Here is a 22,433-nt window from a genome sequence, read left to right as displayed (position 1 = left end):
GTGTCTCTTTGCTTCTGTTTCTTTGAGTCTGTGTGACTGCTTCTTTGTATCTCAATGTGTGTGTGTGTGTGTGTGTGTGTGTGTGTGTGTGTGTGTGTGTGTTGTACCTACGTCAGCGAATGTCTTTATGTGTTTTTGTCCTTGACTTTATGTGAGGGTGTGTGCTACACTGGGTTTGTCTGAACTGGGAGATAAAGATGTAATAGAACACATTCACACACACACACACACACACACACACACACACACACACACACACAAATATACTAGAAAGGGAAAGGGAGTGTGTGTGTGAGGGTGTGTGTGTGTGTGTGTGTGTGTGTGTGTGGTATCTTTGCAAGATCAACAAACACATTCCCTGTAGCATTCTGGCACATTCATACACACTCTGTTCTCACATATTCTTGTTTTGTCATACATACTGCGTCACACCTCCCACACACACACACACACCCTCACACACACACACACACACACTTACAAAAACAGACACATACATACACACACACCTAAGAAAGTGCACCTGGGTGCTAATACCAAACTATGAAGACATCGCTGTGTATCTCAGTCACCCTGAGTGTGTATGTGGTTTGTGATGCAGTAGCAGGAGTTATTTCATGTCAACTGACTTATTGGTTCCAGCAGAGGGAACGTGAGATTGATCCATTTCTCCTCATTCATTTAAACAAAGGGCCTAGAGACGTATCCAGTATTAAGACCTGACACTGAAAAATACTGAAACACCACCTGAAAACAATAAAGGGACAGTTCAAGATTTTTTTTTTTCATTCTGAGAGTTAATGAAGACTGACATGATTCTGGTGTTCGTGTTAAGAACAAAAGTATAGACTTGGCTGTTCTACCCAAAGTAACAAAATACACCTTCTAACACCTTGAAATCTTAGTAATTCAAATATTGTATCCTGTTTTTGTGTGCTGTAAATATTTTGTCCGGTGCAGTAAGTGTAACCTGCATGCCAAAGTCTTGTCAGCATAGTTTGGTTGAACATTCAATAAAAACAAGTTTGGGTTTACCAGCTACATCTGGCAACCCACACAATAGCCAGAGATGCTGTAAAAGTACTGGGTGATCTATCTACCTTGTCACAGCACGTAACTCCCTATAAAATCACATCTTAATGCCAAGCTAGGCTAAGCACATCCCTTCTGCACTATTGATGCATTCCTGTACAGTGATGGTAGATGGCAACAATCTTGTTTTAAAAAAAACAAATATTGAAATTTGTACATTTGTTTTTTTTATATACATATACGTTTAAACGAAAATGTGATGTAGACTAGCTGTTTCCCCTTGCTTCCAGACTTTATGCTTAGGGTCTTCTGGTCGTCTCAGTAAGTGAACACATTCATCGTTTTTTTCAGTCTTTTTTAGAAAGCTAAAAAAATGTATTTCCTAAGATCTTGTATTATTTCTTCAAAATGTGACAGAACAGAGATAGAGACAGTGTCAGGAAGATAAATAGACTGGAAAAGGGAGAGAAAAGTCCAGTATGCACACAAAAAAGCAGAATTTAGAAAGAGTCAAGCAGAACTGGGAGAAAAGAGAAATCAGAGGCCAAAATAAATGAAAGAATAGATAAAACTCATATTGATAAAATGGGACCCCAAGAAGTGTCTGACATGAGGAAAAAGAGGCAGGAAAAGTGTGATGCAGACAAGAATAGCAAAGTGGCAAATACTGCAGATAAAAAAAAGAGTGTGTGATTGTTGTCGTCAGCAGCTGTGTGGCCTCCTCTGCATTTCATTTATTGTCACTCTTTATTTGATTTCTTTGTACAGCTGTCATTTTCCACCTTCCCTGTATGCCACCGAGACTCCCTACCACTTTTGTTTTTCCATTGCTGCAGTAAAATGGTCTCATTCTTTCCTTTAACATTGACTTAAAGGGCCAGAGAGCATGTTTTCACCCTTTCAGACAATTTTACTAAGTTATGTTTTTGAGTATTTTTTCACTGTTTTCTTGTGTTGTGGTCAGTTTTGAAGGTTTTGGGTTTGCAAATTTTCTTGTTTAAACTGAGACCATTAGAACCTTTTCTTTTGAATGTGTCAGCATGTGGGCTAATTTTTATATAGTGTGATTGAAAAGAATAATAGCCATGTCATGAATTTAGCAGATCCTTCTATCAATTTGTATTTGCATGCTGCTACTGCGTCTAAACACCCAGCCCACTACTAGTTATGGTTTTGTGCAGATGTGGCTTCTATTTATCAGACTGAAGATATTTTTCAATTTCACATTGACTGTGGAGCTTTTGATTCAAGAGTTGACAGCATGTGTCAGCCACCGGTGAGCTTAGCATTTATTCAGAGGCAGGTTTGTTTATGTTGATGTTATTCAAAATGGTCTGCAATTTGTAATGTCTGATGGAAAGTTAAAAAAGCTTCCCAGTGTCAAAGCTGCATGTGATGACAGCTGGTATGAATAAATTACAGATTCTAAAAGCCGATCTTTATGTTTTTGTTAGAATATTATCAATCTGATTTTACTGAGTCTCCACATGGGACTGTGGTGTAGGTGAAATAATGATTTTTCTCTACAGCTTCAGGGGCTGTCAGTCGATAAAGCCCTGTAGTGAAACTTGCCATAAAGCACAGGTGACCTGCCCTAAATCAAACTCTATCTCCCATCCCTTATCTCTCCCTTTCCCACTAATACTTTAAAAAGGGAATTTATCCTTACAACATTACAAGGTACAGTAAGCACTCTACCTGCATTGAATGGCTAGCAACTGCATTAACAGGTAGCATTACACTCTAACCCAGTTTCTCACTGTCCATTACCACACCATTGATTCCGGTTGGACTCCCATTGGAAATGGATAAAATGCAAGTGAGCTGCCGGTTTGAGTGGAGAGTTTCATCTCATCTCCAACGGCCCGGACAATTTAAGGCACATTGATTGGCTACAGGCATGCTGTGATGTCAGGACGAGGTCATATAATCCATGTTGGTCATGGTGTCTGGGCTGCCACCTGTTTACTATCTAGTAAGATGCAGAATGGTGAACTGAAAGGAAATACCTGGCAAGCTTTCAACTCTACTTTTGGACAATTATTGAATATAAATCTAAATATGCATGCAAGTATATATGCAACCACAATCTCCCTCAAGAGCCTGAGAGCACTTCAGTTCATCTTTTTTTGGTGAGGACAGAAAATGGACTCACACACAATAGAAATGGTATTATGAGATGTCCCAGAGCTTCAGAGGTCTAAGCTCTGTAATTCAAACCCAGCTACAAGCGTTTGTGTTTGTCCTCTCAGTGTCTTTTCCATATCTCCACTCCACAGTTTGCAAAAGAAGCACGGATGCCATAAAACAGCTTTGTTGAAGTGGAAAAAGAAATTGCTTTTTAACCAAACGTTAAATGCAGTCTCATCAGAGTGAATGGTGAAAACCACCAGCTGTTCTACATTTACTGAGCAAGGCGATCTGAGGTTGCAATGTACTGCATGCTCTGTTTCTGAGCACCCTTGAATTTCTGGCATGGCTTACAATTTATTTTTTCACAATGTACACATGCAATAGGTAACTGACCCCATTTTATTTGCTTCATGGTGGGATTCATTAACACCTTTTGCGTTTCTTGCTGTTGCAAAATGAGAAAACACACTACTGATTAGACATTTTCTTAGTTCATAAACCTTTTATTTGTTCAACTTGAGCTTTGCTATAGTAAACAGTGTTATGTAAGTCATTCCCATGAAGCATCCTGTGGAATAAGTAGCATCGGGGGAAGCTATGTGTCTTGTATTTGGCAGCAGCAACAGCAGCTTGTGTGGAATAACTAGAAGATGCATCGTGTTTATCATGATAGTGACAGACACAGTGGCATTAAAAGGAAAAGAGTTTCACCTAGACAAAACCACCAAAATAAATCTGTGTTACATTATGCAATGATTTTACCACACGGCATCCAACTTAGGCTGTGTTAAGAACTACACTTTTCTACATTTTAATGTAGCCACTGGCATTGGCAGGGCAAAGGTCTGGATGCAGGAATCACACAAACACAGGTGAATCTTTTGATCTGATTTTGCTTGTTGATATTCCAACCTCAATCTATGCACATGCACTCTCGGGGAGTATAAATTCAAAATTAGTACAGGGTGTGGAGCTCAGACCAAAAGAAGGCGCTTTCCACTGAATCATGGTTTCTTCTGATTTTGGATCTAGTTGAGGTAGTTTGGTGTCTGATTAAGATGCTCCTTGGGTGCCTCCTTCTGGATACTACCAACTGTTGAGACTGTGCTGCAGGCATTATATGTCCCACTGGTCTTGGAACATTGTGGGATTCACCTAAAAGACTTGGATGATCCACAGTAGCTAGGGAGAAGGAGAGCTGGGCTACCTTACTAAACTGGATGCCACTTCAACCTGGATGTGGACACCAGCAGGAAATGGAGAAGATTGGACTGGAAGCGAAGCACTGTTGGCCAACGAAAAGTAGTCTTCCCAAGTGTCATGACCCTCCAGCATCGTAAAATCCTGTATTACAAACCAGTGTGCAGTGTTTTGAGGTATGATCAAACCTTTTTTGGTCATATGTTGTCTCTTCACCATTTGCTAAAGCAACACACCCTAAACACACAACGCCTTGTATTATTTTAATAGAGTGTGTTTTTTGGCAAACAAAAGAATATGTACCTGCTCTGATGCTGATGCTCAGGTTTCTTACTGAAGGGCACTTTAATGTGCCACATGGCTGTTGTACTGCAGTGACTCCAGGTCAGGCCCTGATGCTCCACCATCAGTCCTGCACAGCACAGCTACAGCCACTGTCTCCCAGAGCAAATATCTCACACCAATCCTGAGAAGTAAACATACATAAACATATACTTTTAAACCAACACACAGACACAAGCAAACTCACACATAAGCACATGCACACACACACATACATTATTAGGCTTTGATGTAAATTTTAGCTTCTTTTGTCTGCTTCTCTTCCTCCAACTCACACACACTCAACTCACACCTGTCCTCCTCCCTTAGGCACATCTTGTAGAGAACCATCCCTCTCCACTCCTGTCAGAAGAACAAATGAGCCTGGGCATGTTTCGTAGTGTGCGTCTGTGTGCAGGTTTAACTTCCAGTCTGTCTGGCCTTCCTCTCTGTTGCTTCCCAAAACACACACACCTGCTCCGCACAGTTACCCTCTGACAGATCACTGACATACTGTCTCTAGGCCATGCTGCACTCTGTGTGTGTGTGTGTGTGTGTGTGTGCATGTGTGTGTGTGTGTGTGTGTGTCTGTGTGTGTGTAGTTACAGACAACCCCCCTACTGTGTCAGCCTGGCAATTGCCATTTCTCAAGGAACTAAGAAAGGGTGGGAGTGTGGAGTGAGGATGGAGGGAGGGCAGGGGCCTGGATGTGAGTGTGTTTGTTGTCAGAGGGTGTATTAATAAAGATGACCTCATCTGTTGTTGTTCAGAGGGTGTGTTTGCCTTTTTCTATTTTTCCTTTCTATGTGCCTCCTTGATTTTGTCAAATAATTTATTATTTTGCAAAGGGTTCAGTTTTTGTATCTTCATATGTAAATGTTTTTGCCTTCTCCTCTTTTCTCTGTTCCTCCTTTGTTATTTTGTAGCCTCAGTCTCATGTTGTAGCACTTGTTTGTGTGGACTCCTAATGCGTCTTTGCAGTCTTTGCGTGCATGCCGGGTCATCTGTGTATCTGTACGTGTGTGTGGATGGGGGTGTGTAGCAGGGATAATCCTTCTTGATATAACTCCTTTGTGTCTCAGCATTCGTGGATGTGATTATGTGCTTCATTATGTCGAGCTAAACATGTTGAATCCACTGTATGTGTGTGTGTGTGTGTGTGTGTGCAGACGTCAGTCAGCCGCCGTGTGTGTTGGGAACAACAGATGTCCTTGCAAGATGAGTAACTTCCTTCAGAGTGCTCGGCATGTCTGTCTATTGTAGCTGTGACTGTTTGTCTCAATCATCACAAACTGGATGGTATGACGTGGTGTATACCAGTCCAAGTGAGCATCGTGATCAACCACGTGTAGGTGGCTGAGGTAGACTGTTGTTTTTTTTTTTCATGTTGTGTTAAGCCCCATCTCACGTTCCCTGTCACCCACAATTACTTTTTTTTTTTGTGAATTCAATTACCTTGAGCAGCTCAAGCTTCCCTGATGGTTTCCCATGATAGTTTGTTTATTGTCCCCTGGTGTTTTTCCTGTGTTGTTCTGTTGAGGTAGGATGGTTTGGACAAGATTTGAACAGTGCTCTTAGCATGAACTAAGTAGTTTAGGTGCAGTTTGTAAACAACAGCGGCACTTTAGAGCTGTGGCAAAATGCCCTCTACTACTCTACTCCCACTAGTACAGTGAAAAAAATAAGTAAAAGTAAGTAAAAAAAAAAAAAAAGTGAACAGACCCTTTAAAGAAAAGCTAGTGAAGACTCTATGGAGTCAGGTTAGGCTGAGGTAGACACTGTCAATAGAGGGAGGTGATCTCATTTGTTTAGCTGTCGAGCTCCCTACCCTATCCATCCCTGAGGGCTTGTGCTGTAGCTTGAGTGGGACAGTCAGCGAAGAAATGGGCCCCCAAGGAACTGGCAGTTACCATGGTGGGAGATGGCAGTCCCTATTTTGCCCTCAGTCTTCCCCACCACAATGAACAGAGACCATTAGCAACAGGGTCCTCCTGCACCCTGGGAGATAAGAAGATAATGCACTGAGCTCATGCTGTTACTGTCTCACACACACACACACACACACACACACACACACACACACACACACACACACACACACACGTGCAGAGGCAGATGCAAGTATGTGCTCGTGCACAAATTAAAGTAAGCAAACACATAACACCCAGTGGGGAATATGGATGTGGTACATGCATGAACACACACACTGAGCAACACACAATTACAGGAGTAGATGTATGAATTGATCCACACTCACATATATTACTCTTTAACCTTCCTCTGTCAATAATCCTCTATCCACGCAGGGTTCCCTGGCTGTTTGCTATTTCAGCTGCGGCTCCAATCCTCAGCCGTTTGTTGGACAGAAGGCAGCAGTAGTGACAGGAAAGCTAATGAAACAGGATACCCCTGCCTCTGGTTATTCCACAGGAGAAGAAAAAGAAGAAAAATCACACTCACTTTGATCTTGAATGAGTCTATAAAATAACAAGGGTATGCAGAGAGCGGCTGTATGTTTACCCGGTTTCCTTATTTACTGGCGGGCACTGTTGTTCTTTAAGGCCCATGCAGGCGCTGAAATAATGCACACTCCTCTGTAATGATTCAGGGTCTCTCCTTCTGGGAGATCTTGGGTCTTACTAGTTACCAGTGTTCTTTGGAGAGCTCAGTATAAATAAATTGTTGGGACCAGGGCTGTGAAATTACAAGCAGAAAGAAACAGACTGTCAAGAATACTGCATAGATGCGTCGTTTGCATGTCTGAGATAAAGGCTTTTTCTCTGACAAGCCTGAAGGTCAAGAAATGTGGCCATGACATAAATGAATGACAACCCACAGCTGAAGAAGCAGAAACAGTGTGGGGAAGCGATATGTCATCAAAGGATGCCAGTTAGAGCAAAACAAGGTCTGTTTGTTTAACAGTCCATCCATCTCTCACAGTTTCATCAAAATGTCATCAAAATTTGCACAACTGCTCTTCCTAATATACCCACGTTATTTATTTATAATTTCCAAAGGTTTTCAGCTGTCCTGCGTTCATCAGGGTGTGTCTGAAGTTGTTTTCATTCGCTCACACTTGTACAGAGTTTATAAATTGAAATATTCCTTAATACAAAACATTTCACAATATTTTTGCTAAATACAAGATTTACTCTTAGCCTACCAATTTTTGTTAAATGTATTTCAAGACTGTCAAAATAACATATTTATTAGTTTACAGAATTTTCAAAGATGTAAAGACGATAAAGCACACATGGTGGCATACATGCGTTTGATAACGAACAGTGTTGGAATCAAGAACAGGAAGAATATTTTCTTCCTGACTTTTATATTGTTTTGGCTTTCACACCATTATTGAGCATCTCACTAGATGAATCAGTTGACTTGTGAGTCAACACCCATAAAACATGTGGTGAGAAAAGCTGAGATCAGGAGTGAAAGTGCTCCAGCCAAAACCACTACATGGACTGTTGCAGGTTTTAACAGAGCGGTAGGGATTTGTTTGGCTTTACTCCATTATGAGACAAATATTGGGTTAATCTCCTCACCACCCTGGGTCTTGTTGTGAAAAGGCCACAGCCCAGGCCACTGCTTTACCATCACATCCTCCAACTTATGTAAACAGATGGTTCATGCAACATATATGCATGCATGCACTAAGAGACCTCTAAAACCCATTCACCCACCCAACTCATTTCCTGTTCTTATGCCCATATCCCCTCAAAACTCAAAAATACGGTCATCTTAATTCAGCTGAATGAACCCTTTGCCCCCATGCATCGATATAATCCATAACATTTAAACATTAACATATAAAGGGAATATGCTTGTAATGAAAAGCACTTGTGTGTACTGACAAGTGTGAGCATTTTTTTTTCTCTGTGTTTTCCTGTTCAGTTTAGCTCACACACCAGGTGCTGCTCAGTATTTTGTGTCCACCGTGGCTCCTGTGTGTTCTGGCACAGCAAGAATAATAATCAGAGCGCCTCATCTCAAACCAGTCACGTTTGCCAAAAGCACCAACGCAGGCTCTGCGTTTCACACAGGAAATTAGTGGATGATAGTGGAAAGGTCCCACTTCACTGAAAATAAGCAACATCACAATCACTTTATCTTTTATAGCATCTGTGCTATGGGCAATAGTACAAAGTTCTGATCTGGGAAAGGGGCTGTTTTACAGTGGTACTGGTAATGTTAGAGTAGATATAAAATATGCAAATGAAAATGTTTACTATCAATCTCAACAATCAATGAAACAACCCTCCATTTTTTTAAGCCATTATGAAGAACTAACAGTGCTGTTAGAAAGTTTAGTAATCCATTGACAAATACTTAGTCAAAGGGATTTTGCACAACCAAATCAACCCAAAAGATGTTCTTGTGAATATATTATAATGGATCTATAAAGGTTTAGAAAGTGAACCATTAATATTAATGAAGCCATTAGATACAGCTGTAAAAAGTGGTACCAAGTGATCAAACTCAACATATTGTGAGTAAGAGATGACAGCCATCCCTGTTAAAATGTCAGTATTGATCTTGAAAGCCACATATCTCTGAAAGCCTACAACAGGACTAGTAACCCAGAGCAGGCATGATATTTCACACACAGACAAAGCATGAAAAGACGAATGCTACAATGTCAGCTGTATATCAGTCATTCCTGTGGTACACTGAATAATCGATCCTTCAGCTGAGCATAAATCAGTAACTCTCATGAGGCATCTCAGTGGGAAATGACTGTCGTGACTCGGCACTGATAATGGCCTCAGCAAATGGTGGCCACCTCTTATTTCAGCTTGTAAATCACAACCTACAAGTAATGGGCTGCACTTAGAGGGGTCAGAGTTTGCAAGTAAATCACTCTGGAGGACAAACACTGTAAAGTCAAGCTTTGCAGCTCAATCTTTCTTGTTTTTTTCAAGGAGTACAGGTGGTAGTGCTGTGGTGGGGGTTGGCAGCTGGCGCTCATTGCTCAGATCTAGCTCTGACCTTGGCCAGATGTCCAGCAAGCAGGAGTAAGTGTGTGTATATATGTGTGCGTCGTCAACCAGGCTTTCGGAAAGTGCTCGGCTTTAATAGGGACTGGCAGGCATTTTGTTGGGCTTTATTGCCACATGCCTCTTCCAATCCTGCTGCTGATTAGAACTGCCATTACTGGCACACACACACACACACACACACACACAAGCACGCAAGTACTTGTTCAAGGGAGACCCACACACTTTGGCGTGCGTTCAAAGCTTGGCCCTTTGCATGTGATTAGCATCCCATTGCGTTGTCTTGTGCAGCGATCAAACGGAACTTGAAGTTGTGCTCTTGTCGAGGCCGATTGGAGGAAGTGACGGGTACATCGTTGCTCCACTTTTATTCCTCTCATCAGGGTGCTGTCAGTTTAGACAAAGTCAAATTTGCTGCGGAGCAATTAAAGGCCCAGGCTGTCACAATCGGCCCTGATAGGGAAGGCTTATATAGTGGCAGCATGCAGACACACACATCAACACGCATTCAGGCACAGATATTCACTCTACCCTGCTCACACATGTGGATCATACAACACATCCAACCACCCACACACACACACACACACACACACATTTACAATAAGCACACAGGCGATTAGCTCAGAAAGTGCAGGTTTAAACTGTTAGTCATTGCTGATTCACAAGCAGCTGGCTGGTTTCCACACAGCCACTCACTTTGCTGCCTGTCAAACACACAGGCATCCAGCAGCTGTAGGTGTGTGTGTGTGTGTGTGTGCGTATGTGTGTGCAGGTGTTCTTGAAATCTTGCTTCTTAACCAGACATCCCCCCCCCCCCCCCCCCGCCCCCCCTCTCTTTCTCTCTTTCTCCCCTTTTTTTGGCACATGTGTGCCTGCTTGTGTGTGTGTTGTGCTCATGGAGTATATATGGTTTGTGTGCAGCCGGTCATGCATATTTATGTGTGTATATGTATGTGTTTTTGTGGAGCCTCAGTATTTTGGCTGTTGGGTTCTCCTGGATGAAACCAATGGAAAGCTGAGGTCTGGATGACTTACTTATTTAGGAAAAATCTTCCAGAGATGGCTGGTGTGCTGCTGTGCTGTCACATAGTTGTGTGTGCGTGTGTCTGTGTCTGTGTGTGTGTGTGTGTGTTCATTTAGTTTTGTAGGTAACCCAGCTAGTGGCCCCAGTAGCAGTAGTACATTTCATTTGTTGTTGACAAACTTCAAAGTTTTCTACTGCTCTTAAAGTTTCAGCAGACAAACCACCATTTCAGTCCCAGGTGGAGACACTCACCGACGGGTTAAACAGTCTGCCAGAACCAGTTAGGATGAACAGTAGCCGTGAGGTTCCTGATTAAGGCTAAATCACCTATCATCATATTTTATATATCACTGCCCAGTAAAAAACACAAAAGACTAAATTAGCATTTTTGGCTGAGAACTTTTTTAACTTCTTAGGATAAAAAACAATTTGATTACTTCTTGTACATATTTACTTATTTTACTATTTCAGGACATGGGTTTTTGCCATATAAGAATTCACATTAAAGGGCATCATGTCGTTCACGTAACTATGCCAAAACAGCTAAATTAGAAGCTAAATTCTGACTTCTAATAGTCATGGTTGAGGTTTTTGTGGGGTTCAATCAATAAAGTCTGATGAACATCACAGCTTTCCCAGTCGATATACTGCTGCAGTGGCCACACCGTGTAGCTGAGTTTCCACTGTCTACTTTATTGACAGCAGTGAATGAACTATGATATGTCACAGGTTTGGGTGCTGCCTTTGTGTGCTCCTTGTGTGTAACACTAGCCAGCTCATGTGTACTGACAGTATCTGCTTGGCCTTCAGCATTCTCACTGTGATTAGTGGGCCATTGATGTTGACATGAATGTTGTCCTTTTCCACACACACACTCACACACACACACACACACACACACACACACACGGCCATATAGATGGTCTGGCAGTTAGTTATGGGATATGCAACCATGGGATACAATGAATTTAAGCCTCAGGAATTTGTGTGTGCTCAAATGTGTGTGGCTTTGTATCTCAGAGACTATGTTCCATGTGCATATTAAGACCCAGACAATAATATGCATAACATGAGGCAGAAATCTATGGTAGAAATAAATATTTTGAGTGTGTGAACTTATTCTCCCTACAAGGACCAAGCAAATGATCTTGATTTGCTAACTAGACCCAACAGCATTTTTCTCCTTCAATAACTATTTATCAAATTAAATTATTTAAAATTCTATAACCAAATGCCAAAGGGAGTTAGTACATGAACTTAAAACCTTTGTGAAGTTAAACCATTATTTTTTAGTGGATATTCACCAGTTATTCACTTTGACTGTCTGTTGTGACTGATGAGGGCTGGCCTGTGTGTGAGTTGGTTGACCATCTTCAGTGGTTCACTAACTAGCCATGTGATACAGTTACAATTGACTGTGCTAGATTCTGATGTGACCTTTAAATGTGCCTATGTTTGTGTGTGTTTCCATATGTGCTTAAATGTATGTAGAAATTATATGTAATTATAGCATGTGTGAATTAATGTGTGTGTGTGTGTATCTGTACATGTGTGCATGTGTACTTCTCTGAGACATTAAAATGATAATGCAGCCTTGCCAATCTCACATGCACATACACGTGCACACACACAAGCACACCAATTTCCACCCACGCCACTCATTATGTCTCTTTTCTTTTTCTCTTCTCCACCTTTAGCCCAATGTGACCTTCATCTGAGTGGAGTGTATTCAACGTTCACGCAGAAAGAAGCAACGAGAAAAACAGGAGTTTAAGAAGAAAGCACACAGAAGCGCGAGGGAGGAGAAGAAAAAGAAGTAAGAAAGTAAAACAACAAAGGGTGGAGAAGAAAAACACTGCAGCATCTTTTCTGCCTCCTGTGAAACCTTCCTCAGCAAACTGCACAACTGGCAGAGTGAATTGGGAAGGACAACAGAGGAAAGACAGAAACAGAGAAGGGGGGGGGCATGTAAAATGAGCGAAAAATCAAAAGAAAAAGTGATTGTGAAGAGGGAAAGGAAAACTTGCAGGAGGGTGGAAATAGTCAAAACAGGAAGTGGAAATTACAGGCATTTTCAGGTACCTCCAGAAAGGAATTATTCTGGAAAAGACAAAGAGAAAGCAGAGAGGTGCATAAGTTGGGGAGATAAGAAAAAAGCAAACGAAAGAAATGGGAAAAAGAAAGAAAATGTTGAATTTGTGTCGGATATTGGATTTCATACTGCAGAATATTTTAGGAAAATGGATGTTGGGTCTGGGTTCTCAGTGTGAATTGTGATTGTGTTCTTTAGTGAAAGCGAAACATGCCGTATTTTAGAGGTAGACGTATAAAAGTGGGGAAAAAAAGGAAAGAGAGGCAGAAAAGAGAAATGTGTAGTTTGCGGCACTGCCATGCAATAACTGAATCTGACCAACCATGAATAGAATTCAAAGTTCAAGTTTGCTGAAAATTATTTTTGTGATTTGTAGTAAGTACCAGACCATAATTTCCACCTATACACTTTTAATTTGATATACTCAGTAAGATCTCTCTAAACAACTTCAGTCACCTAAATTCAGATATGAGGTGTTGATGGAAGTTGATAAAAGTGTTGATCCGTTCATGTCTGACACCTTCAATTATGCCCATGTGCTCACAGTAAGCAGCAGAAACTGCATTATAGTCTTTGTGTCCTACCTACGGGCCGTCCTAACCATCTGATTGATGGAGGTTGTTGGGATTGTATGCAGTGCAGTAGTTATATCTGGACAAATTAGTCGAGAGTTGAAAGAGCTACTGCATCCCTAACCAATTACAGGGCCCCAGGGCAAAAATTATATATGTAAGGACCCTATCAGCCCTGCCCCCCCATGAAAAGACTTTCAGGATTTTATTTCTTTACACTAAGTTAGAGTCTCCTGGCTTCAAGTCAGTTTTAAACATACATACTGTATGTGAGAGTGGTATCAGTCTTTTCATTTAACTGTTGGCAAGAAAGTAAAAATGTGTATTAGTCAAAATCAACTATACCTTTGGGGTTCTTATAATTTTTGTTTATGTGCTGTAGTGCTTTATTATTCCCAAACTAATTTAAAATTAATGAAGCTCAGCAAACCAACTGACACACAGAGAGTTATAAACTAAACCTGCTCTCCATCTTTAGGACACTGGCTATCACTATGTGTGATATATTGGTATGAGAGCATATGTGTACGTTAGCAAGTGGCCGTCCTTTGTTTAAAGAGTATGATGAAATGCTTTCTCATTTACAGTCAGTTGTTGAGCGAGCGACTGGGAGCTCTGGCAGGCTTTTGTAAATGCCCTCCAATGAAAAAGTCATTTGTTTCCTTAAATCCACCTACAGAATACAGAGATGCACGGGCTAAGGAGAGATGCAGATAAACCCAAACTGTTGTACACTGTGACGGCAAAACGACCAAGCTACGCACACTTTCCCACACATAAATAGAAAGGCGTGAAAAAACAGCCTCGGGCAGCAGCGCTCTATTCCTTGGTCCATAGTTTTTTCTGCAAGTGTGTGCGTTTCCCTCTCTCACTCTGTCACAATGCACTTATCCCTTGTTCTCTCTAATAATTCTGGATCTCTCTCTCTCTCTTTCTATCTGTCTCTCACAGAGTGTGTTTATCTCTGTGAGGATATTGGTTGCTGATCATAAATAGCTTTTCTCTGACAGGGTGCCATCACAGACACCAAGTGCTTGGGGGAGCAAAAGGGGGAGAAGGAGAGAAGGGGGAGGTGCAGAAAGGAGAAGAACTGAGGACATGAGGGTGAGAGGAGAGAGATAGCAATAGAGGGTGGATGAGAAAGATGAGGGAAAGGCAGGAAAGATGGAGGTGAAGGTTACAAGCATCAAAGGCAGCGTGACAGGTGTTTGTATGCACAGATAAATGCACAGCTTCTGTGTCCACATCCCCATGCACATTAAGTCACAAAGGAAGAACTGCAATGTTCGTACACACTAAATCACAACTCCTTGCTGAGATAAATGCAATATCACACAAGCTACTATTGTAAATTTTCAGACAGTGGGAGAGGTCTTTATTTATTTCAGCTGCTGTTGCTGCTGCCTGTTGTTAGTGCAACCACATCTTCAGTTTTCTCCTGTTGTCCTGATGAATCTCGTATTGTGCACATTTCCACAGCAGAAATTCCATCACTTCACTGTTATACTGGCCTCCCTGTTCTGAGTTTCTCTTTTCTAACCAAATTACATTTCACAATTTTTTTTTTTTTTTACTTGATTAGTTCAGTCACTTTTAAAATGCTGTCAATGAAGCTTGACCCCTGTAGTGAATTTTCACATTAAAAGCTTTGCCGTTGCTAAAAAGACATAATGCTTTAAAAATGTTTACCATGTCTGTAAATGTTAAGCTAGAGTCATCCGACAGTTACATGAGCATGGCAATGGAAAGGAGACGTCATATTTCCTGACCAAGAAAAATCCTGATGCATAAACTCACTCATCAAACTAACAAGAGGTTTTGCCTAAATGAATAGTTTTATAAACACAGATGTTTGTGTACATGACTAAGAGAAATACTCACTAATTAACTCCAGTTGCTTTTACTTTGAGATTTATTTTCTTTTTGCATATTTACTTTCTTTTCTTTTTATTTTGAAGCATCCATCCTGATGTATGTTTATTCTGAATCAGAAAACTGAAAGTGAGTGGAATAATTAATGAATCAGAGCGGCCTCGAGAAACTAAGATAAACAAACTGGTGACTGTGATATTACTCTTGTCCGTCATCCTGAATTGACTGTATGAATATTTTTTAAGACGTTGACACTTTTTTTGGAAATTGACTTTTACTTGAGCACTAACAGTATAACATCAGTGCACAGACACATATACACTAGGGACGATCGCGTACTATAGTCTTGCACACATACACAGGCTCCCCTCCATCAGGTTTGATGAGGTGAACCAATGTTAACCTTGTGCATCTCGCATTCTTCCGTCGTCTTTCTCCACACAGCAGCAGCCCTTGTCTTGCTATCGATCCCAGCTTATCTTACCGTAAACCTGGACCTCTTTCTCCTCCGCGCCTCACCACCTCCTACCCCCCCTCTGCTTCTTTCTCATTGCTATTGATCAACCTGTGTGTTCAACAAAGTAGAGAGCAGGCAGCGGTTAATGTAGAGCTGGGCCGTAGGAGCGCTGCTCGCGGTCCGCATATCCCCTTTCCCCCCTAATGGGCCCAATCAGGCTCTAATAGACCTTGGGTTAGAGCATCAAGCCCAGCAGCCACAGTCTTCTCACTCCTCTCATTTTTCACTTCTTCTCCCTTCTCCTCAACAAATGTCCGTCTGTGCTGCATATCTGCTGGGTGCATTTTTAGCTGTTGTAACTGATCCAATAGCTGTCGTAAGCATCTGTACATTTATTCATCCATGGAAGGATTTGTTTCTGCTGCATATGCACACATCTTCAGAAATGTCCTGCTTTTGCATTTACAGTAATGCACATTCATTCCTGGGAGCTGCCAAGTAGAACCACTAGTGCTATTTTAGACCACTGGGAACGGCCTAGTACCAGAAACTCAACTCTTTCATTGTCTCCAGGCGTCTCTCAGTCACTGATCACATTTAATCTAGCAGGGTTAAGTAGCTTGCTCAAGGGCACTTTCATCGTTAAGTCAGGGGGATACACAGAAACAGTTTTGCCTGTCTGCAAGGGATCTGAATGGCTTGTGAATGAAAAGTAAAACAGCAAAAAAAAAACTATTCAGCAATTATGGTGGCTAATTTGATCAAACTTTAGATAAATATTGTTTTAATATACATTCATACAGAGTCACTTCATTGATTTTATGACTCTTCTCTAGTGCTACTGTTATACAATGCCAAAAGGCAGCTTAGCATTAAGCATCTACTTAGCATGTCATTTTGTTCCATTCAGAAAAGATACATGTTGCTTTAAATGATGAGTCTAGTTTATTACAGCTTGAGTCTGTTTTTCAAGCTTTTTCTCATAACGGCTACAACAAAGTCTGAGACCTAAGCAATCAGATGGTCAGAGGTAGTAAACAATCTTACAGTTTAGGATTGTGTGAATGCAGGTTAGTGTTTCCAACTTGGGAACAAAGCAGGTGCAAGAAGAATCTCTTTGGTTGAACTGGTCACAAATGTCAGCCGTACAATTGGCAATGGATGTTTGGGGGGTCAGTTGTGATTCTTTGTGTCAGCTGTGTGATTGACTGGTGACCTCTCAAGATGGATTGTCCATCTTTTTATGCATCCAGTGCATCCAAATGATCAGAAAGCAGTTCAGGTAATCTACTTTAACAGTTTTTGTATGCTTTCATAAGCTTTACAAAACTGTCCTGAGCTCAGAAACTTGTAGCGGAGACACCCAACATTAAATCAACATGAACACCTATTGAGGAACAATAGGTAAAGAGATTTTGACAAATTTGGATAAATTTAAAATCTAAAACAGGAGGCAGCTGGGCAGGTGGAGGCAGTTAATGGGCTGAAAACTGGTAGTGGTGTCGCAGCAAAATTGCAGTGCCTGTATATGATGCATGCAGAATGAGCATTTATGTGGTGCACTAGTGTTTGAGATGGTATATGAAACGTGACTATGAAACAACTTCTAACTACTCTAAGACTCATTGGAAAGTCATATAACTAGATAAAAAGGCTGTATAAAAACATTATTTTATGCCCCTGAATAAAAAACCTTAGCACGAAGCCTCAGCCCACAAAGTCACTTTAACTCTTTAACGCATTTACACTACAATCAGTTGCGTCTTTCCCTTTCAGCCCTGTTTTTCCTCTATCTGCTGTCATTTTATTTACTCCCTTGTACTCTTCGGCTCTCCTATCATTCAGATGTGTGGGTTGTTTCTATAATATTCCGGCTAGGTGTAACCTTTCTATCCCTGTGGCACCTCACTGCGATCCAAGGCTCTGGGCTCAGCATGAACTCCTAAACTCTTTGTGAAAGAAATGCTCCAAGAATGGTGCTGAGGAGTGGGGAGAGGACAGAGAGCGTGGGAGGGAAAGCAAAAGAGCACTAGTGGACAATTAGCCCCCCTAGCAGCATAGTAGGCGGTCTCCCCAAGCAAGAATACACTGTGAGTGTTTCAGGGATTGGCAGAAATTAAAGCGAGAGGGTTATGCGGGTGTGTGTGTGTGTGTTGTAATGTTTTGCATTCACACACCCAGCGGTTGTTGTTCCGAAATGAGACGGTATGTTTGGTGCCCGCAGGCGTCAATACGACCATTTCTATTATTCAGAGCTGATTACAGCGCTAAATCGTACAGCGGTGAATACTTTTTAATGAGCTCTGAAATACAACAGAGAAAGTTCGTCAGCTTTTTTGTTTGTCTGAATCTGGCTGGCAGGGGAAAAGAGCATATTTGCCAGAGTGATTTGATTAGTGCGCTGGTGTGTGAGGCGCATGTTGCAACATATGTGAGTGGCAAGATTTCAAATGTGTATGTGTGTGTCTGTGGGTGTGCATTGTTCTTTATGCACTGTGCACTGTGCACATTTTGTATATGTTCACAGTGCACAGTGCAAATGCATGTATGGTCCACATGAATGCATGTGTGTTTAGTAATCTGTAAGTATGCTGGGTTATTAGTTGTCTGTAAATATGGCTGGGTTTAGGTTTGGTTAGAGTTAGGTTTGGGATTAGACATTCACTTGTGATGGTTAAGGATCATTATGTCAATGAATGTTCTCACAACCATAGAAAGACATGACTGTGTGTGCACGTGTGTGTGTGTGTGTGTGTGTGTGTGTGTGTGTGCGTGCGTGTGTGTGTGTGTGTGCGTGTGTGTGTTACCCTGCTGTTTGCAAGCCAATTCATTGCCACGAGCAAGACTGATCGACCTGTGACTCCATGATGATCATGGACTAGTGCACACAGACTTGTGTGTGTGCATTGATGAGAGGTTAGAGTGCTATCACAGCCACCTCCAGGTCTGCACACAGGGTAGCCAGGTCTAGACAGGGCACAGTGCATGTGAGTTTTACCATTTCTCACTGCACATGTGTGCTCATATGAAACAAGGTATGCTGGGCAGACAGCACAAGGTTAACCAGAGAGAAAAGAGAAAGAAGAGGATGTTAGAGGAAGTAGTGTATGCTTACACACTCCACATATCCCAGATACTTCAGGCTTTCTGTAGCATAAAAGTGCATAATGTTTCAATGGTAATAGGGGATTAATCTTGATGAACACCAAATAAATTGGCATAATAGTCAAGACTGAATTGCCTTTTTTCATGTTAACTTCTAGGACTGTAATTTACCGTATTCTGTTTTGGGGTTATTTTGCTTTATCAGCAGTAACTGACATATCCATCTTGACAGAATTAAATCAATCAACAAAGGAGCTAGGAACATGATTAAAGCCATCTCTTAATAATAAAATTCTTCATTCAGTTTAGAGAAGTGCTTTGGTTTGGTGATCAATCCTTTCAAGGCAGATGATCATGGCTTCAGTTGTGTTGGAATTTCGGGCTAACTCCCCTTTTCCTCAGCTTTTGGTCTCCACCAACTCTGAGGGAAAGATATGACTGCTAAATGCTACATCTTTCACTAGATAGTCACTATCACTGTCTTGCTTTTTTTATTTTTGATGCTGGTTATCATATAATTTCTGGAGGTGTGTGGAAGCCTTTTAGCTTAAAACATTAAAGCTGCTGTTGAACCATAGCTTAGCTAGGAGATGCTAAGATGTTGTGTAGTGGAAGGGAACAGCTGTGTTAGGGTATAAAAATCTGGGAATTTGTCATCAAGAGTGACCCCTTTCAAATTGCATGTACCCATTTGACCCGGTGTTAAATAACATAATTGGTGGTGCAGCTTTGATTTCTCATTAGCAGCTTCACCAGTGTGTTAACGTTCTTGGCTTATCTTATCCTGGGGCTTTTGTCCAGTGAATAAAAATGTTTTACAGCCAGCAACACTGCTCCTACTGTCTGCAACAAAAGTAATGGTTTGGGGAAAATGGATCAACTATTGCTGAAGCTTTGTTATGATAATTGTGAAATAGCTCCATACCTCGACCACTCCCCAAATGTTAATGTTAATAAGATCCGCTTCAATCAGGCGTGTGCCCACTGACACAAACCAAGAGCACAGATGGTCTCGTTGTCCGATTAAATGGACGTCAGTCTCTCCAGTTTCATCTCTCCCTCATCTCTTCTATCACTTATTCAGGTCTGAGCAGGTGTTTGGCCTGCAGTCAGAGTCCAAATCAGATCCATTTCATCTGTAATCAGCTCGAGCCCCTGGCACTGATGGAAGAGATCAGAGTGCCGATCAAAGAATTATAAGCCGACCACGCCTGACCAGCCGACCATGACACAGACAAGGTGGCAAGGGAGAGGGAGAGAGAGTGTGGGCAAGAGAGCTAGAGCTACAGAAGGGATGAAAGGAGAGAAGATGAAGATTTGAAGGTCTGCAGAATCTCCCTCGGGACAGACATGAAAGAGCAGGGTGCTGCAGGGAGGCAGCAGAGAAGAAGGCTAAGATGTTACACTGCAAGTCCTCCTGGGATTTTTTTTTTCTATCAAGTGGAAATAGGTTGTTTAAGGTCAAAAACGTTGCTTAGTTCTGCTTCAATTTTAAGTAATTAGAATGGGAAGTGAATTCCAGTCACTATGTGAAAGGAAAGTCAATGACATTAACTCGATGCATTTGAACTGCTTGATGCCTCACTGCTGGTTAGTAAATCATTAATTGTATGCAAATATAGGAAATCATGTGCTCGGGTGCATGAAAATTGATGGGTGGCTCACATATTGATGATAGTAATTTTAAAAGAGAATTTCAAACAAAATATTAACATGGTGTTGGAGGTTTAAGAAGAACAGCAAGCACGATCATGCTTGTTTGGTGTTCATCTTGTACATTCATACATACACATAAACTCACTACATGCAGCTGATCAAACTGCTCTTTGATTATCAGTCTTTTATCAGTGCCAGCATAGCATATCATACTCTAGTTAATGGAATCACTTTGATGCAGATTCACTCCTGTTTGATAATGTTTATTTCATACTTGCTTAAATCAACAGACTATCATACACAAACACATACACTGGCCACTTTGCACACCCACCGGTGTCTTTGTTTGTGTTTCACTGTCGGTGGACTGTCCATGTCTGTTCCATTACTGCTGCACTCTGAATAAAAGTGTAGCATCAGCTCTGTTGCCTTCATCTTTTTTGTCACTGGACAGGAAGAAGTTTCCCAATGCAATGTAGAGCTGTGTTTTATTTTTCTGCCCTGTTGCACGAATGACTGCAGTACTGCATGAATAAGTAAGAAGAAATAGCAAAAAAAAATGCTTAAGTCCATGTTGACTTCCCTCACTACACATCCCACAAATCATCAATTTTGCAGAGACTGCTGTAATGTGATATTTTTTCACTCCAGTTTCATAGCCGTTTTGCTCCGGACTTGAACCCAGATCTTTGAGCTCTATTATTTGATGTATCACCAGGGCTGGCGTCTTTGTATATTTTATCATATATATTCCAGACATTTAGCTAAAACTCTTGTGCAAAGCTCCTGAAATTGTGAGATTGACCTTCAACATTTTTAAAGCCTGGTCTCATCTAAACTGGTAAAATTATCATATTATTCATCTTCTCGGGTGGGTTCACAGACTCTCAAATATCATTTTGAGCAATACATTTGAATCACAAATACTCATTTGGTAATTAATCCTTCTGCAAGAAAAAGATCATGTTTAAACAATTCATTTTTAAGAGTTTGTTTTAAAAAATAAAGTTGAAAAGCTGAACCATGCCAGCCATCAAACTGTTTTCTTTTTGCAGTGACATCCACTGACTACATGATGGAGATTCCTCAATTTGACGATTGTTGTAAAAGAGTATAGAGAAGTTCAGTGACACAGCCCTGTGATACTGTGCTCACTGATAGCAGTGCTCTAAGCTAAATGCTAAAGTCAGATTGGTAAGATGCTCAACTTGCTGATGTTTAGCAGTATAATGTTTACCATGTTCAGCATCTTAGTTTAGCATTTAAACATGCTAATATTGCTAATTAGTAATAAACACAAAGTACAGCTGAGGCTGAACAAATGTCAGCAGTTTTACATGTATTTAGTAATAACTCAAAATACTCTACAAAACTGACCTGTGGGGATCACACAGGTCAGTCTGTAGTGATTCTGAATGTCTGTGTGAAATTTCACAACAATCTGTTCAATAGCCATATCTTTAGATTGCACCAAAGTGCTATTCTACTTTAAGTAATGGTAATTACTATCAGTAATTTTACAGAAAAATCAATTGCAGAGAATGGGTCTTGGTTTAAATACCGTAATTGTCCTATAATTCTCTTAATGTTGTCGAAAAGACTTTTCTATCCTAACAACTGTTATTCTGTCATTGTTCAAATGATACAATGTTTAAAATCAGCTATCAGGAGCTTCAGAAACCCATCCGCCATCCCCCATTAATGCACCCACTGCTCCAGCTGCCCGCTATGATGATTTCAAAGGGAGGGAAACAGTATAAAAGTCATTGAACTGCTCTCAGGCCTCCATCCACATAGTGTGAAAATGTTTGATTCAGCTTGTTCTTTTTAGTCGGAATAGCCTTTGTGTGTCAGTGTTTGCACTTGTGTGTATTTATGTGTGTTTTAAATACTGCTGGAGCAATAAAAGGAGGAGGGACGGGTGGGTCGTGCAGGCAGGAAGGAAGGAAGGAAGGAAGGAAGAAAG

The 22,433-nt window shown here is 41.1% G+C and overlaps 1 protein-coding gene across 2 annotated transcripts in view; it reads left to right on the top strand.

Annotated features, from left to right (window-relative positions):
* sema4c (sema domain, immunoglobulin domain (Ig), transmembrane domain (TM) and short cytoplasmic domain, (semaphorin) 4C) overlaps positions 1–22,433 on the top strand; it is an 84,749-nt gene that overhangs the window by 14,937 nt on the left and 47,379 nt on the right. For both annotated transcript variants that reach the window (XM_026322014.2, XM_026322015.2), the window contains exon 2: positions 12,411–12,529. The gene's annotated coding sequence lies outside the window, so the exon portion shown is untranslated. The remainder of the gene's footprint in view (positions 1–12,410; positions 12,530–22,433) is intronic.

Source organism: Mastacembelus armatus, chromosome 9, assembly GCF_900324485.2.
Source record: "Mastacembelus armatus chromosome 9, fMasArm1.2, whole genome shotgun sequence".
Taxonomy (NCBI): Eukaryota; Metazoa; Chordata; class Actinopteri; order Synbranchiformes; family Mastacembelidae; genus Mastacembelus; species Mastacembelus armatus.
Note: the sequence above shows the minus strand (reverse complement) of the source record. Positions and strands in the feature narration are given on the sequence as shown.